This window comes from Erpetoichthys calabaricus, chromosome 9 (genome assembly GCF_900747795.2).
Source record: "Erpetoichthys calabaricus chromosome 9, fErpCal1.3, whole genome shotgun sequence".
NCBI lineage: Eukaryota > Metazoa > Chordata > Cladistia > Polypteriformes > Polypteridae > Erpetoichthys > Erpetoichthys calabaricus.
The window spans coordinates 15650516-15670192 of record NC_041402.2 but is presented as its reverse complement, the minus strand read 5'-3'; the positions used below and the strand labels follow the sequence as shown (position 1 = coordinate 15670192).

The window sequence follows — 19677 nt, the reverse complement described above, 5'->3', positions numbered from 1 at the left end:
CAAAAAAGTTTTGAACAGATCCTTTAAGTGAGAATTTGTTTTTTTTTTCCTAATTTCAAATAGTATATAACATCAGTTACCCACTGACTTAACAGAGGCCAGTTAGGATTCTTCCATTTGAGCAAGTCAAGTCTACGTGCTAATAGTGAAGTAAAGGCAATTACAGTTTGTTTGTCCTTCTCCACTTTAAGCCCATCTGGAAGTCCACCAAACACAGCTGTTAATGGATTAGGTAGGATTGTGACACCAAGGCTGTCTGATAGGCATTTAAAATGTTTATCCAGAACGATGTGGATGTGGTAGATGCCCATAACATGTGGCCCAGTGAGGCTGGAGCTCGATTGCAATGTTCATAGGTTGGATCTTGCCCTGGAAACATTTTGGAAAATTTTAAATAAGATAGATGTGCTCGATTTAAAAGAACATCTTAATAGTCTTGAGATTTCATTGTTCCCTGCACAGACTCCAGGCAACCCACGCCAGACACAGCAAAGAAGCCCCAAAACATAACCAAGCCTCCTCCATGTATCACAGTAGGTCTGGTGTTCTTTTCTTTGAAAGCTTCATTTTCTAGTCTGTGGACAGACAGCTGATGTGACTTGTCAGGATGCTCCAGTTTTGTCTCATCTATCCAAAGGATATTCTCCAGTTAAGCTGGAGAAAAACTTAAATCTGTAGGAGTTTTAGACCAAAAGACCACCCAGCCCCCTCTAGTCATTCTACCTAGCATAAATGTTTTCATGAAGTTTTCTTTTTGGTGGCTTCTTTTTTTGAAGGATTCGACCCAGTGGGTCTCTTACCAAGTTATCCCTGTGTAGAACTCCACCAAGGTTATACTTTGTCTCCTAGGAAGCCTGTGGAGAAAAGCCACTGCTTCTCTGTGATGGACTGGGCAAATGGTGAGACCAAGTGGTGGGCATGTCCCATTTGAGGGAGACTTATTAGCAAGCCAAAACATCTCTTAGCCAGCCAAGATGCATCTTGAAATTGTTCAGAAGAAGCTGGGGAATCGGATGGTTTAGGCTACCTGTCTTTGACAAGTTGCTCTCAAGGACAAGCAGATGGAGAGTCGATCAGTAAGAGTCAAATGCTGGCACCTTCAAACAGGGACACCATCAGTATCCTTTAAAGAAGGTGTACTAAGAGAGTACCTGATGCTTTTTATATATCAAAAAGGATATTTGCAGTGCAAAAAAGAAGTAGTATTCCTTGTTTAGTGTCATGTGCAGTATTTAAAATATATTGTTACTGTTTGCACTTCATGTGTAGAATGCACTACTCAAATACGACAACTTTGTGCTTAAGACATTGATGGCATGTACTGATTCTGTGCCTGTTATTTTGTATTGTGATTTATCCATGGTTTCTTTATTGAACAGTAAACTCTGACATTTCTTTGAGGAAATGTAGTAGCCTCATGATTCAGCTTACTATTAATAACAAAGAGAAGGACTGAATTAGTGAAAACCTTTGTTTTTTTCAGGAACACTATTCTGCATAAATGAATTTTATAAGTGCACGGGATTAAGGCTTGAAGGTTAAGAAACCTACCGTATTTCTTATCATGCATTCCGTCCTCTTATCTGTATTTGAATTGCGATGGCAGCTAATTGAGTTGCTCAGACCAATAAAGCAAAGAACATTCCAAAATAAGATTCTTGTGATGGTTCTCAATACATTTAGTTGAACCCCTTTCAGAACAAGGAAAACAGGTGGGCAACAAAGACTGTCCAAAGAATACGTGTGGCCTTTCTACCCAGGATGAAGGTCATGTGCAATGCCGTTTGAGTGTCAAGTATGTGTGAGACAAATCCAAGTTTTAAGAAAATCTCAGGTTTGGGGAAAACAGTACTTGGGAAATTAAATGCAACATTATTTGAATCATTGAGGCCTGCATCACACTATGTGTCACTGAGTGTAGTAGGTCACACTGAGCAGCTACAGTTGCTGGATCTTGATGCCTTGATGATGTCCGATTTACATAACTAGGAATCGCAGGGGATGACACAACTCTCTCACAATTTCCCAGCACGGTTTCAAATTTCCAAAGTATTTGCTAGCCCTCCTCATTTTGAAAGCCAAACAAGATGCTGCCTGACAGCACTGGTAGCTCTACAAATGTTTTCCAACTCTCAATTTAGATGCAGTCTTGGCAATTTTTTTTCCTGTCTTTTTTCACTTTTTATAACCCTTTCTATTTTGTCACATGACAAACACGAAACTTCAAGCAGACTAGCTTGAACCGTTTATGCTGTCCAAAGCGCCTGCTCTCATCCTTATCTTGTGGCTGGCTGAGTGCCCATTGCTTATCAGCTCTTGCCCACAAGCTCATGCAGCTACGACTTACTAAGATTATGTAAATGATGACTGTTACTGAGTGTCACTGGAAAAGACGTATAGTGTGATGCCAGCCTAAGATATGTTGAGTGATGGATTCAGAGTGACTATACACAAGAGGGAACGTTAACAGTTTTTAATCAATTCGCATTTGATTAAAGACATATTAGCAAATAAATTGCGCACAATGGAGCATTACTAAAATGTTGATCTTAAAAAAGTTTTTTTCACAACAGCATGCCCTATCTTCAAAGAAGGCAGTTATGTAATCCAGATAAGAATGCAGAACAATTCTTTATTTGCACAGAATTCTGCTCAAATGTCTCGGTCCATGGAGTGAGTAATCAATGAAACAATTCATCTCCTTTTTACACTTTCTTCTAATTACATCACCTTATGTAATACATCAAATCATCTGATTCTTAATATGTAGAATGTTGTCTTCTAAATTCAACTAAAGCCACCAGTATTTTCTGACTCGTGTCCTTTCTCCCATTACTCTGAGCACTGCCTCATTAAGAGGGGTGTTTAGTGGATTTTCCCATTGATCTTAGCACCGCCTCATAGGAGGGGTTTATGGGCGCTCCCTTCAGTTTATCCCCACTTTCTGGAGGGTTGTTCATTGCTCACTTACTCAGTTTAATCCTGGAAAATTACGTTAATAGCTTCTCTAAGACGAGGCAGAGACCTCATACACTTAAGTTACATTTAGTTGCCTTTGAGTTACATTCAATCCTTTTCCTTAAATTTAATAACTTATACTGAATATATGAAGCTATAACAGAATATAATTATCATAGACTGTCAAAGATTATTATATATTAACTAAAAATTTCATAGTGTATGATGTCTCTGGTGGTGTCGAGGAACACCATACCTCATGAGGCTACAAAAAGGACATCAGGCTACAAAAAGGACATAGCAGTGCTAGAAAAGGTCCAGAGAAGAGCGACTAGGCTGATTCCAGGGCTACAGGGGTTGAATTATGAGGAAAGAGCTGAGCCTTTACAGTTTAGGATAAAGCAGATTAAGAGCAGACATGAAGTGTTTAAAATTATGAAGGGAATTAGTCCAGTGGATTGAGACGGTGACTTTAAAATGAGTTCATCAAGAACACGGGGACACAGTTGGAAACTTGTTAAGGGGAAATTTCGCGCAAACATTATGAAGTTTTTCTTTACTCAAAGAACGATAGAAACTTGGAATAATCTACCAAGTAGTGTGGTAGACAGTAAGACTTCAGGGATTTTCAAAACTTGACTTGATGTTTTTTTTGGAGGAGTTAAGTGGATAGGACTGGTGAGCTTTGTTAGGCTGAATGGCCTGTTCTCGTCTAGAGTGTTCTAATGAGGACTCAAGTCTACTGGGAGGTTTCTTTGTTTTCTGTAGTTTCAGACCACATATAAGTCTGAAAGAGTTGCCGTGTCAGCTCTCCAGGTCGAATGCGGCTTCTGCTGTGTATTTTTCTTTCATTTTCTTTTTCATTCTTCAAATCCACAAATTCTGGCTTTCTCTTTTTTGGAGACAAGGTTACAAGCCATTACTGCGGGAGAGTACCGTTTCTCTCACATGTGCAGCTTCCAGATCGACATACAGGTCAATTACTGGGACACATTTTTAAACAGCAAGAAGCAGATCTTTGCGGGCCTGTTGTGAGAATACACATGTAACCAATTTCATTGACGCAGTGGCTTTGATCATTAGTCTTTTTATCAATGCTTTGAAAGTGCAGGTTTTAACATAAACAGAGCAAAAATCAAAGGGAACTAAAGAACGGTAGAGAATTCTGATGCTCCGAGAACATATTTATTTAATGTGTGTATGTGAGCGCTTTACTCTTAACCATTAATTGCCAGATTTTTCTCATTCTAAATAAGAAGAATATGAGTATGTTTAAAATAACTATATTTGTGAACCTAATTTAACTCTAATATGCCCAAATTTCGTGACCTTAGCTGTTTTAGAGCAGTTTAAAAAAATGTAGGTATTATCAAAGCTAGTACTGAAATATACAATAAATCCCCTTTTTCTGTCCTAGTGACACAGTGGGTAAAGCTGCTACTTCGTGCCACCAACAACCCAGGCTTAATTCCGAGTTTGGTCACTAACCAAGGGCAATTGGATATTCTGCTTTCTTCACAGATCAGCCATTAACAGTAGCTCCACTCAGCCAGCATTTGCCTGTTTTTTCTAAGGTAGTGAAGTCCAGCACTGGGCATAAACAATTTGTTTTAACTTGCAGTTAGTTATATCTTGATATCTTGAATACTGTAAACAGGGACGGGTATGAGTACGAAATGTTGAGGCACAAACCTGGTGATCCCTTTAATAATTCATTTATATTTACTGTACATATTTAGCTGTCACCTTTATCCAAGGTGAATTACAACATGCATGATACAATTGGTTCCATTTCTTTTGGTTTTATAATTGGAGCACAGGCAGGTCAAGTGACTTGTTCATGGTCACACAATGTCAATAGAAGGATTTGAACCCACAACCTCAGGGACTGAGGTCCAAAGCCTGAACCATTATGCCACATTGTCTAAATCAAAATACTGAAAATAAATATTTATTTTTTTCACATGCAACCTTTGCTTCTCTAATACTAGCGCCCAGGAATTCTGTCTCATCATGGGCCCCTATGCTCCTGGGGCCCCTGGCCAGTGCTCATCCACCATAAATGCCTCCATAGGCCCATTGTGCCCATATGTTAAGACTCCCACTACAGGACTCAACATGGCTTCTTGTCAGTTAACATGTCAGTTGTCAAATTATGTGATACGTTAATGACTTTGTAATGACTTGTATAGCATGGTTGCAAATCTTGTTTTGCACCCTAGAAGATTCAAATCATGAAATCAATGTCCCCTTGTTAAAGTAGTATTATGTCCCCACATTTAGGTATCCAGTCAATGCTGAGCTGACCAGAATAGGTCACAATCGCCAATTTTTTTTTTTTTTTTTAATTTCCCACTCTGTCATGGTGTGATAAATGTGAAACGCTGAACTGACATCTGTCCTGGTTCTGAAGTGCCACGAGCCATTTCTTTGTTTGCTCAGTTCAGTTTTTCCCTTCAATCAGTACAGTTTTATGGGCATTATATGTGTTGTACTTGTGGTTGAGTGCTCAGTGGTTGTTAATTGTTGCAGATACAGAAGTCCAATGAAAAAAGTCTGGAATGGTCTACAGGGCTCTGGTTTTGAAGTAAAAATCATTGGAAACTCATGTAGTGTCGTGCCAAAGTAAGGGGCTGGCACATTATCTAGTGTAGGTTTTGTTCCTTGTCCAGGATGCTGTCAGAATATTCTCCAGTGGCCCTACCATGGAAGAAGCAGGTTCTTTAAAAATGTTAAATGAAGGATTTGTAAGTAAATGTTAATGTCCTTCTTAAACCCAATTCTGCTAGATTGGTCTTTGCCCCCAAAGCCTTGAAGCAGGTTTGGAAATACTGTAGATGGCTGGAAATTTGTTTGTGAGATATTATTTTCACTGCGGTGAGTTGGCGCCCTGCCCGGGATTTGTTCCCGCCTTGCACCCTGTGTTGGCTGGGATTGGCTCCAGCAGACCCCTGTGACCCTGTGTTAGGATATAGCAGGTTGGCTAAAGGATTGATGGATATTGTTTTCAGCCAGGAGGTTATTGTAGTTAGTTTTTTAAATAAACTCCGTTCCCAAGGTTTTCTCTGGAATGTACTGGAGAGTCATTGGGAAGGGAGAAAGCACTGTCCCTTATAATGGCAGGTGCTTTAAGGGCCATATCTGGTTACAAATGTTGGATAGCTTCCTTAGAGTTATTGGCTTGTTTGTTCTTTTTCTCAAGTTTCTACTATGGCCTTGTGGGCTTTGGATTTAGGGTTAGGTTCTGGGTACTAGCTTCCTTGCCGCTAAACTCCGGGAACATCTCCTTTAGCCTTGTGTGCTGTTCTTATGTGGGCCATATCTGGGTACACTATATTGGATAGTGTCCATGGAGTTGTCGGTCTGTTGGTTCTCCAACCTCCCCTTTGGCCTTGTGGGCTTTGAGCTGCGTACTAGTCCTGGCTACGGAGCCACTGGCCTAAGTCGTATTGCTGTCGTTATCTAGGCTTTTCTGCAGGGGTTTGGTCCTGGCTATGGGATCATTGGCTGGAGTCGTTCACCCTCATCATCCAGGTTCCCCTAGTGCCCTGTAGGCTTTGAGTAAGGTTATGGACTGGGAAGTAGCCTCCTGGCGTGTAAGCTTTGAGGGCTTCTACCTTGGACTTGTTTGTGAGGTTGGTTGCCTGTTGATCTAGTAAATACATCTTTTCATTACTTGGTACCAAATATCTGACCCACACCACGAGGAGGTAGATGATGCTATAGTGGGTGTAGTTAGAGTGAGATTAGAGGCTGAATTCCTACGTCTTGAAATGTGTGTGAAAATAACCCATTTGGGAAGATTTTCTTAGGGTTTTAATTTTTTTTTTTTTTTTTTTGAATTCTGAATAGTATCCCACTTTCATTTTGGAAACTTTTAAATGAAAGATGATTCTTTTATTATTTTATGTTACAAGCAGGTTTGGGGGAAAAAAATTCAGTGCCTTAGGCAGCGGAGAGCCATGTTGCCAGAGTTGCAACAAATCTTCGTTTTTGAGGCCCCTTCGACTGAACATTTCCAGCTTGACAGTTTACTTTGAGAAGGAGCTGCTAATCTGAATATGTAGGTCAGATCTGTGCTTTCCGACGGTGCGGAGGCTGCCATGAGTATGGCAAACCGGGTCTGTTGCCAGTGTTTGATGCCTGCTTGTGTTGTGAGCCCACCAGCAGCTAGCGGTGACAGCTGCTGGCCTCTTTTTCTCCAGCTGGTACTTGCTGGTTTGAAGTAACTCCACTTATCTGAAGGGTTCTAAGCTGAGGAGTCTTATATAAGCTTAGAATGTGTGATTATCAGGGAGAAGAAAGGTGGGAGCTTAGTGACTGAGTTATCAGTATAGCTGAGTTTTCTTTTTTCGTATATTTATTTCTATTTTAATAAGAGTGACCATCTCTGACCAGTATCTCTATCTATATAGGGTTGTAGAAGTTTATATTTCTTGCATTGCAAACAAATTCTGGATTCATTTGCTAACATTATAAAAATGAGATGAAAACATTCAGACTCCATAGATGTTTTTCCTGTATTGGGCACCAGTCATGCCAAATACTCATATGGCTGCCGTAACTTTTGAATGTGCCCTCTCCATGGGTGAAGTATGACATTTAGGCACAGATAGATAGATAATAGTTTTGTTTGTCCCCAGGGGGGATATTTTGGCTTTTTACAGAAGCTCTTTAAATAAATAAATACATGGGTTGATTTTAAATAAATAAATAAATAAATATTCATGCACAATTTGGTCTGAACAAAGAAGAAAATTAAAAAGGAAGAAAACTTCTGACTTGGCTGGCTCAATCCATGTGAAGTATATTGCTATTAGCATAAAGGAGCCCCCCCCCCCCCAAGTGTTTCTTGACAAACTTGTGCTGAATTATTTGTTGTCTGAAAGTCCTCCATGTTTAATGTGTCAGACAGAGGATGTGCAGCATTGTTCATAATGACACTCAGTTTGTTTTCATTCTCTCCTTTGCTACAACAACAACAACAACATTTATTTATATAGCACATTTTCATACAAAAAGTAGTTCAAAGTGCTTTACATAATGAAGAAAAATAAAAGACAAAATAAGAAATTAAAATAAGACAACATTAGTTAACATAGAAAAGGAGTAAGGTCCAATGGCCATGGTGGACAGAAAAAACAAGGGTGGAGAAAAAATAAAATCTGTAGGGGTTCCAGGCCACGAGACTGCCCAGTCCCCTCTGGGCATTCTACCTAACATAAATGAAATAGTCCTCTTTGTAGTTAGGGTTCTCACGGAGTCACTTGATGCTGATGGTCATACAGACTTCTGGCTTTTAATCCATCCATCATTGTTGGAACATCATGGTGCTTTGAGTAGATGCGCCACCACCAAAAGGACACCGGAAAAGGAAACAGAAGAGAGAGTAGGGGTTAGTACAGATTTTAGAGCCACCATGAATAGTTATTATAATGAATTGAATATACAGAGTATCAGGATTAAACTAAGATGAAGTTATGAGAAGGCCATGTTAAAATAATGTGTTTTCAGTAGTTTTTTAAAGTGCTCCACTGTATTAGCCAGGTGAATTCCTACTGGCAGGCTATTCCAGATTTTAGGTGCATAACAGCAGAAGGCCGACCTCACCACTTCTTTTAAGTTTTGCTCTACGACTGCCATGGGGTCCAGAGGGCAGTCCCATATCTGTGTTTGCCTTTTTAAATTAGCCTGTTGATTTGGTGTTCCTCTCTTGAAGTGATGTTACCTAGTGCTGGGAGGTATACCGTGTCATACTGAAAACCATTATTTTGTTATGATATGAATTTTTCTTATACCGCAATATCGGTTTAAATAGCCTTAACAATGTTCGGAACGTGGTGCAGCGGGAAACTGTTTAAGGGGGGAACTTTTTCGCTGCTACACTGCTAAACACGTATGCAATGGAGTACATGTGGAGGTACTGCGTGATGAAAATGGACAGAGAACATTCCGAAACTGAAACTGAAGCTGTAGCAGATGATAAAGTTGATCATGACGACACAGAAGAACTTTTGCCGAAAAAAGGAACTGTGTCTGTTGTCTGGAGATACTTTGGCTTTAAAAGGTCGGATGTGGACCAAACAACTATTTACTGCAAATGCTGTCGAGCTAAAGTTGTCACCAGAGGCGACATCACGAGCAATTTGCTGCACCACCTTAGCTGCAAACATGCTTTGGAGTACCATGAATGTATGGAACTAAGATTGGCACCCTCCACGTCCTCAGGTAAAACTGAAACAGCTAGAGGACACTTGAGTCAGACGTCACTTGTAGACGTGTTTGCTAGAGGTACTAGATATGACAAAAAAAGCAAGCGGTGAATCGAGATACCCAACGCCATTACAATCCATATAGCTAACGTGTCAGTGGACAGAGATTGATAACATTAACAGAAAGTGTAGTTGGTTTACAAAAAATATTTACTCTTTATTCCTTTTCTAAGACATGTTCAGTGCAATACAACTTTTGACAAGCACCTCTGGATATTTTACTAAGTCTAAATACCTCTTTGGATAGTTGAAAATATGTTGTCAAAATTATAGTTTAAGTTGTTTTCAAAATTTGTTCAATAAAAAGGTTCTATATTTTGACTGCAACTGTCATGCAATGTGATTCCTTCTCTTCATTAGTGCCCCGCTCCTTGAAAACTATCACTATATGGGGCCATGTAAACCTGTATTAATACTTATGTGAACATTAAAATGTTTTTTTGTACAGTGTACAATTCTCATGACAGTGGAATAGGTTATTCTTAGCCAGTCTACTGCAGTAATTGAAGTGGAAAATGTGATTAACATCCACTCATGCATGGGAAAAAAATACCGTTGAATACCGTGAAACCAGGATAATTTAGAAAAATACCGTGATATCGAATTTTGGTCATACCGCCCAGCACTAATGTTACCAGCCCAGCATACCACACTGACCATCACTGAGTTACAGAAGATGTGCAAGATGTCATTTTCCACATTGAAAGAATGCAGTCCCCTGTGGGTAAAGAATCTCCTCTGCCCTTTCTTCTCTAGTTCCTCTGTGTTTCGAGACCAGTCCAACCTGTCATTAATTTGGACTGCCAGGTACTGTAGCAGTGGACCACCTCTACATCCAGTCCTTGAATAGTAACTGGGCACAGAGGCTCTTTGGTGAGGCTATTCAATAACCAGTTCCTTGGTTTTGCTGCTGATAATAATAATAATACATTTTATTTATATAGCTCCTTTCCCTTCTCTGATGTTAAGATGCAAACAATTCTCTTTGCACCAAGTAACAAAGTTTTCCACTCGACTCCTCTCCCCTGTCGTATCCCCTTTATCGATACACGCCATAAGTGCAGAAGCATCTGGGAATTTTTGTAATTGACATGACTGTCACTGCTACATATTTATATCATAATCATACAGTGAATTTTAATATCATTTTACAGCATAAACCAAATATTACATACATCCACATGTTTAAAACTACAGAATTACAAAAAAGTAGACACGTACAGTTAACAATATTTAACAGTAATTTATTTTTAGTTAGTTTGTATACTCATAGTAATTGTGACAAAATAAGTGGTTTCTTATTTTGTAAACAAGTTAGAAAATGTATGCATGGCATAACATTCAAGTGCACTCCGGGATTGGGTTAACTGTTCTGATAGTTGGAGCATTTTTAATTTTTATTTACTTAATCAAAGAGACAGTTTTGTATCTTAAATATTTTGTTACAGTGGGGTGTGTGTGATGTGTGTTAGAGGTTTGCTCAATCCAGAGGGACCACTGATTGTATAAGCAGCACATTCAGACACACAAGCGCACGGTGGCCATGTCAATAGATCGGCCCGACTAGTGAGGACCTGTTTGACAACAGGAGTGGCTGTCTGACAAGTAAAAGAGGAAAATACTGAATACAAAATATGCAAGTTGATCTGACCTCTCTCAAACTAAAAATGAAACTGTAAACTAATCTGTAATTGAATTTGTACAGAATGTTTCTTTTTGTTTTATGGATAGGTGACATGCACAAAAGAGTTGCTTAGGTTAGGGTTGATTTAATTATTGTACTCCTGATTGTTAGCAAGGGTTCGCTTCCTGGGTCCTCCCTGCATGGAGTTTGCATGTTCTGCCCGTGTCTGCATAGGTTTCCTCCCACAGTCCAAAGACATGCAGGTTAAGGTGCATTGCCGATCCTAAAATTGTCCCTGGTGTGTGCTTGGTGTGTGTGTGTGCCCTGCAGTGGGCTGGCGCCCTGCCCGGGATTTGTTCCTGCCTTGCGCCCTGTGCTGGCTGGGATTGGCTCCAGAAGACCCCCGTGACCCTGTGTTAGGATATAGCGGGTTGGAGAATGACCGACTGACTGATTATTAGCATATTTGCATTAGAAGGGCCCTTGATAAAATTTTGAGGGGAAAAAGTACCCTTTTTCTGGAGATTCATTTGAGTAACATGATGCATCCTTTGGAGGGGCTGGCTGGCTGGCTGGCTGGCTCTCCCTTAAACTCCATCCATGGCCTTCTCCATTCTTCAAAACAATAAGGGTGAATGAAAAACCCCATGTGTCCTCCTGTGTGGAGTTTGCATGTTCTGCCCATGTCTGCATGGATTTCCTCCTGCAGACCAAAGGCATGCAGGTTTGGAGGATTGGCAATGCTAAATTGGCACTATTGTGTGTGTGTGTGTGTGTGTGTGTGTGTGTGTGTTCACCCTCTGATTAATTGGGGCCCTGTCTGGGATTTGTTCCTGCCATGTGCCCTGTGCTTGCTGGCTTGGTTCCCTGTGTCCCTGATCAGGATTAACCAGATTTGGAAGTTGGATCGATGGAGAAACAACATAACACATCTGCTGTTGAATTCTAGTAATTCTGCAAGCCAGCTTCTCTTAATTGTGTGCTACTTGTTCACCAGGGTAAATAGTACTCTTCTTATTGTTAGAAATTCTTTTCTTCTAAAGTGACACCTCATGAAATTGAACGGAGATCCTGTCAAGGAGGGAGAAAATAGGGCACTCCAAGGCTGGGAAATCCTTTAATTCGGTTCCTGACCCAGAAACCTTGCAAGAACTTCATCGGCTTTGACTTCATGAGATTTGCTGGTTTTCTGTTGTGGACGCAGACTTCATTTAGTAGGTCGGTTTTAGACATTACTCTTTAGCACAAATCCTCACAAGACTCTAATTTAGAATGTTAATTATCTCCTCTTTCTCATTAATAATAAATATGCTAAACATGTTGTTAAAAGAGAGGAAGCAGCTGCTGTTTTTTTGGAAATTTCCAAATGGACAAACACAGTAAATATAAAGTGAAAGTAATAGGATTTTTTTTTTGTCAGTTTGTTTATAAAACATCACAACAAAAAATATTGGAAAATCTTTAGAATAGTAGCCCTCCTGCCCATCCACTGGTGCTGGTGAACCTTTTCAGTGGAAAGAAGAGCACAGCTACCTTCTCTGAACCACTGCTTTGTCCTCTTTTTTTAATAGAGAGGAACTTTTTAACCTGGAGTTCACCTTCAGGGTATGTTGGGTTTCTAAATTGTCCCTAGTGTGTGCTTGGTGTGTGTGTGTGTGTGTGTGTATGAGCCCTGCGGTGAGCTGGTGCCCTGCCCAGGGTTTGTTTCTTGCCTTGTGCCCTGTGTTGGCTGGGATTGGCTCCAGCAGACCCCCGTGACCCTGTAGTTAGGATATAGCCGGTTGGATAATGGATGGATGGTATGTTGGGTGTAACTTACAGGCCTAATAAGCATTGAAGGCTGTGGCTTCATCTATAGTACCAAGTATTTGCCCCCTTGCTGATATCCTCTATTTTTGTGTATTAGTTGTAATGGATGACTTCTTTAGAAAAAAACACAATGTTAAAGGAATGACAGTAAACATATAACACTATTTATAACTGCTATATATTATCTTTAAATAATAAAGTTATCCGAGACCTATATCACTCATGTGAAAAGGTAATTGTCATTTAGTTACTCATTCAAATCAGCTGATGAATGTTAATTTATTATTAAACTTGCCTCACTGAATGCAGTCAGTCCAGTCTGAATCTGGGCCTTGCCATATGCTGACCTTTACCATGAGTGTGAAGTAGTCACCACATGATTTCTAGAAGAACACTATGCCTCCATCTAACACAATTCCAGAAGAGATGAGCAAAAAAAAAATGTTGAATCTTATCAATCCGAGAGAAGGTTACAAAGCCATTCCTAAGGCACTGGGACTTCGAAGCACTACAGCAGAGGTGTTGAACTCCAGGCCTGGAGGGCCGCAGTGGCGGCAGGTTTTCATTCTAACCCATTTCCTAATCAGTATCCAGTTTTCACTGCTAATTAACTTCTTTTCCCTTCATTTTAATAGCCTTGTTTTTAAGGATTCAGTCCTCTGAATTGATTCCTTTCTTCTTTAAATGACAGCCAAGCAGAAATGAGACATGAAACGAGCCAACAGATGACCAGCTAAACTGGGATTTCAAACTCCAACCAATTTCACTCCAACCCGTTTCTTAATGAGAAGCCAATTCTTACTTTTAATTAAACTTGTTATTTAATTCCATGGCTTGTTGCTGCTCTCATTCTGCCACAGCAGACATTTCCAAAACTGGTGATTTTTCTGTTTTTTCCAAGAATGCCATCAAAATGTTTTGGTGACCTGAGATATTAGCCTTCCCGAGACCTTCACCTTTCTTTATTTTCAGATATTGTGTGATGGGCACAGGAGAGCTGGTCATGTGGCAGCTTGTTTTGTGTCTTTCTTGTTTGGCTGCTATTTAAGGAAAAATAAACAACTAAGGGGCCTGAGTCAAGTTATTTAAAACTAAGGCAAAAGAAGTTGTGGAACATGCCCCGGACACAGACAGGCAGACACGTTTAAGTCACCCCACACACATTTATTATTACAATCCATATTTACAAAACTGCTCACAAATCCCAAGTCCCCAAAGTCCTGGCCACAACGCAATGCCTTCTCCTTCAGGCCGCCTCCTTATCTCTCCTCCAGACTTCGTCCTTCTTCCACCCGACTCTCGTCTAAACGTATGAGTGGAGGCGGCCCCTTTTATGCACACCCGGATGTGCTTCAGGTGCTTTGCGGCAACCTTTCACCGGCACTCCCCAGTGTGGCGGAAGTGCCGGCTGCATCCCCAGAAGCACTCCGGGTGTCCCTGCTCCTTTCCCCCCCCAGCACTTCCGGGTGTGGGCGGAAGTGCTGAGGTCCAGGGCTCCCAAGGCATCTGGCGGGTGACCACGGGCCCCTACAGGGTTGAGCTTCCATGCTCTGTACCCGTGGTCCCCATAACCAACCAGGGCTGATGCCCCCACATGGTCTGGAGCAGGCGTAAACCCTCTTCCAGTTCTCCGGGGTGTCCCGGCTGGGTTGTCCCCCCAGCCACCTGCGACAAAGTTAATTAGCAGCAAAAACAAGTCACTAATGAAGAAGATGGTTAGAATGAAAACCTGCAGCCACTGCGACCCTACAGAACCGGAGTTCGACAGCCATACACTATAGTGATAGCTATTATCTCCATATGGAGAAGTTTTGGAACAGTGGGGAATCATCGTAGAAAAAGCTGGCCTCCCAAAATTACCCCAGGACTCAGCAATGACTCATTCAAGAAGGTACAGAAGATCCCAGAAGAACATCCAAAGTATTGTTGGCTTCTTTAGCCTCAGATAAGATTAGTGTTCATGACTCCCATGGTAAGAGAGAGACTAAGCAAAATGGTAATCACAGGAGAACAGCAAGGTGGAAACCTCTGCTATCCAAATGTAACATCAATGCTCGTCTTTCAGAGAAACACCTAGAAGATCCCCAGGCCTTTTGGTATAATGTTTTATGGATAGACAAGTTAAAAAGATAAACTCTTTGGACATCACAGCTCTCACTACTGTATATCTGGCGTAAAACTAATACAGAATTTGACAAATAAGAACATCAGACCTGCTATAAAACATGGGGTGGTAGTGTATTGGTTTGGGGATGCTTTGCTGTCCCGGGACCTGAAAGACTTTTCAATATTGAAGGAAGCATACATTCTGCTGTTTATTAGGATAAATAAAGTATACCTAACTACCTATTTTTTTTTTTTGTTCTTTATTTCGTCTTATACAATTTCTTGTATTAGGAATTTGTTAGTTTTCGCAAACCCCTTGGGGTCAGAGTGCAGGGTCAGCCATTGTACAGCACCCTTGGAGCAATTACAGGTTAACGGTCTTGCTCAAGGGCCCAGCAGAGTAGGATCTCTTTTGGCAGTGACGGGGATTCGAACCGGCAACCTTCTGGATACCAGCACAGATCCTTAGCCTCAGAGCCACCACTTAGTGGTCCCATGGCACTGCAGTAACAAGAGGTACATTTCACATTAATAACAACATAAGTTGCAGACATCTCCGTGTAATTTTGACTGATATATAGAAAGAATAGAAAGTACTCTATTTGATAGTTATAATAAAGCCACCTCTGCTGTTCAACTCTCAGTTCAGCTCTATGTATTTGTAACTGACATTCAATACAAAGAGGAATAAGACTTTCTTGACTTCTGCTTTAATAAGAATAAGGAAGAAAGGGCAATGATGTATCTGCCATTTTAATGGGGAGAAGGGAAACCTGTAGCACTGACAATGAAAGTGGGAACTCTGGACACGTCAGTTACAAATACATTTTATGTTTTCACATTAAACATCTTGTCCTAAATGGAGCATTGGTTACCCGAAGTATCTGGTCTGATGTCATATTTTTTTTTTCTACTGTCTTAAAATGAATCATTGAAATGTTTGACTACATTAAAAGTTTGTGAACACCTGATCATGACCGTGTTTGACTATGGGCATTTTGTTTGTGAGGTTCAAAACATTTGTGTCCCTTATTCCTCATAGCTGCATTATAAATCCATTATACTTCCGGCTGAGTACTCTCAACTTACATACCGAGTGACTCTCAACAGAGCTTGCCTCTGCGACTTAAGATGAAATTGGTTGAGACACGAACTGGTTGGACGGAGTCACTCGGTATGTCAGACTAAATGACCGGAAGTCACGGAAAACTTAGTCCTGAATCGGACTAAGCTTGGTTGAGAATGTTGTTTTTGTTACAATAAAAGTAACAAGGGAAAACACAAAGAAATGACCCATTTCCAAAGTGAACACCACCCAAATGGAGCTGCGTACAAAATGTTTATTTGGAGCCCAGCCTGGTTAAGTCATTTGCTCAGGATCACACAGTACATAGAAACTAGAAAACAAAAGGTTAACAGATTGTCACACGAGGTCATCTTGAATCAGACGTTAATGTGTTACACACTGAGGAATAGAATGCTGTTAGCTGTTAATGTTTTTTTGAATCAGGACTGCAAAGGCCTTTTCAGTGGGATGAAGCTAGAGGCTATGTCTTGCTCTGTATGTGATAAAGTTCTTATCTTGTGTGTTGTCATAGCATGAGCCTTTGGAATTGCCCTGATAAAATTACCACAGCTATGATTGTCTTTTCTTTTCATTTCTTTCCTTAACTGACTCTTATTATGGCTTTTTAAACACACAGCAAAGTTACAGAAGAAGATGCTATATGAGTGCAGAAATAATATACAACTTTCTGCCTTGTGTAGACTTGGCTAAAGAGTGAAACAGTAAAGCAGATATTTTCCATACCTGTTTGAGGCCTTTGGAAACGAAAGAACTCACTTCTTCTTCTTAACCCTAGGACGATAGTTTACCACAAGGTACCTTACATTTTTGATTTGCTTTAATCATAATTAATAACAATAATATAATAATACATTTTATTTATATGGTATTTTAGTGCATAAGGTGCTCATTCATTCATTGGTATTTTCTAACCTTAACATCATAAGGATTGTGAATACAATCATCCATTTGCATTTACAACAACAACAAAATTTATTAATATAGCACATTCTCATACAAACAATGTAGCTCAAAGTGCTTTACAGGATGAAGAAAGAGAAAAAAGACAAAATAAATAACTAAAATTAGGGAACACTAATTAATATAGAATAAAAGTAAAGTCCGATGGCCAGGGAGGACAGAAAAAACAAAAAAAAAACTCCAGGCGGCTGGAGAAAAAATAAAATCTGCAGGGGTTCCAGGCCATGAGACCACCCAGCCCCCTCTAGGCATTCCACCTAACATAAATGACCTCAATCAGTCCTCATGGAATTCAGGGTTCACATGGAAGAACTTGATGATGATGGGCATGTGGACTTCTGGCCTTTAACCCATCAATGTAAGGACATCACGGTGCTCTGATCGGGTGATGGTGGCGCAGATCGCCATCACAGAAAATGAACAGAAGAGAGAGTAGGGGTTAGTACGGATTTTGGAGCCACCATGAATAATAATGATAATTAATTGAATACAGTAATCCGTCCTCCATCGCGGGGGTTGCGTTCCAGAGCCACCCGCGAAATAAGAAAATCCACGAAGTAGAAACCATATGTTTATATGGTTATTTTTATATATTTTAAGCCCTTATAAACTCTCCCACACTATTATAAACATTTCACGCACAATTATACAGCATAAACCCTTTGTATTCTCTTAGATATTAGGTAAGATTCGTTGAAATTATGTATGTAAACACAGTTTAAATACAGTAAAACCTAAATATTATTTTAAAGATATCGAGTGTCTCCGATATCACATATGTTACAGCCATTACAACAGACAGGTCACCAGCAATAAATACGTACAATACAAGAAAAATTGTATACAGTAAAATGTGTGTACAGCGACACTAAACTATGTACATGTAATAAGTACTGTACGTAAATAATTAATTATGGTTACTCACCAACAATGACATGACGACTTGTCCGATAACGATGAGTTTAATTTTACTGCACAACAAAGGATAGCGTTACAGCTCTTCTAAAGGAGCCTCTTCAGGCGACTGTGTAGCACCGCCGTTGTTCTTCTTCCAGCACTCTTCAATCCAAATCCCTAAAGCAGATTCCATCCAGACTACTGCTTTATCATGTCCACTTGCAACTCGTTTTGCGCCCTGATTAAAGGACACTGCGGCCGTAGATCTTATATGCTTTTCCTCCTTTTTAAATAAAAAGAATTGTGGACTCATTGATGCTGTAATTGTGTCCTGCAGCGGTGTAGCTGTTTCCTTCCTTCAACATATCCAAAACTTTTACCTTTTCTGCAATCCTGAAGCATTAGCAGTAACGTGCATTAATTCTGAATGAGTGAGATTAGACTTCCTGGTTAATTATTATTATTATTATTAATATTAATGCAGCACTCCGTTGCTGAGCCAATCAGCAGCACACAGGAACTTAACCGCGTGCTCTGATTGGGTAGCTTCTCAGCCATCCGCCAATAGCGTCCCTTGTTTGAATTCAAATGCGTCCCTTGTTTGAATTCAAATGGGCAAATCAACTGAGGAAGCACACGTACTGTAGGCCACAGACATCCACGAAGCAGTGAAAAATCTGCGATATATATTCACATATGCTTACATTTAAAATCCGCGATGGAGTGAAGCCGCGAAAGACGAAGCGCGATATAGCGAGGGATCACTGTATACAGAGCATCAGTATTTAACTAAGATGAAGCTACGAGAAGGCCATGTTAAAGTCATGTGTTTTCAGCAGTGTTTTAAAGTGCTCCACTGTATTAGCCTGGTGAATTCCTATTGGTCAGCTATTCCAGATTTTAGGTGCATAACAGCAGAAGGCCACCCGCCTCACCACTTCTTTTAAGTTTAGCACTTGGAATTCTAAGCAGACACTCCTTTGAAGATCTAAGGTTACGATTTGGAGTATAAGGTGTAAGACATTCCGAAATATAAGATGGAGCGAGTTTATTTAAGGCTTTGTAAACCATAAGCTGTATTTTAAAGTCAATTCTAAATGACACAGGAAACCAGTGTAGTGACATCAAAACTGGAGAGATGTGCTTGGATTTTCGTTTCCCAGTTAAGATTCTAGCAGCTGCATTCTGCACTCATTGCAATCAATTGATGTCTTTTTTGGGTGGTCCTGAGAGAGGAGTGCGTTACAGTAATCTAGCCGACTAAAAACAAAGCGTGAACTTATTTTTCATCATCTTGCAGTGTTATAAGAGGTCTAACTTTTGCTGTACTTCTTAAGTGAATGTAGAGAAAAGCCAAGCAAAATGACACCTTTTATTGGCTAACTAAAAAGATTACAATATGCAAGCTTTCGAGGCAACTCAGGCCCCTTCTTCAGGCAAGATGTAATCAAAAAAATGCTGTCCTAGCAATCTGATTTAATATGTGATTTAAAATTCAGGTCAGAGTCAATAGTTACCCCTAAATTCTTTACCTCCATCTTGACTTTTAATCCTAATGCATCGTTTTTTTATTTCAAGTTTATTTAATCACTTTATGCATTACAAAATTAGTAATAATTACATGCAAGCCCATCCATCTATTTTCAAACTGGTTAAATCTGGTTTTAGATCAGAGGGGCCAGATCCTATCCAGGTACCACTAGGTGCAAGCCAAGAATGAGTCCTGGACATGATGGCAATATTTAAAATGCCTGAAAACAAACACTACTTTTCTTTCTGACAAAACCTTAAAATTGTGTGCACTGAAGATTAAGAATACATTTTCATTTTCCAGTTTCTATAAATTCCTTAATTGATTTTTTTCAATTGATACTATTAGTATAGGATAATTTTAGTGTTTTGTATTCATAAGTTAAACATTGAACAATTTATGGTAAAATCATTTTGCAGTGTTCCTGCTCAAA

General features: G+C 39.9%; 1 protein-coding gene across 1 annotated transcript in view; it reads left to right on the top strand.

Annotated features, from left to right (window-relative positions):
• Window positions 1-19677, top strand: part of LOC114657378 (multiple epidermal growth factor-like domains protein 9) — a 425007-nt gene that overhangs the window by 52723 nt on the left and 352607 nt on the right. The window lies entirely within an intron of this gene.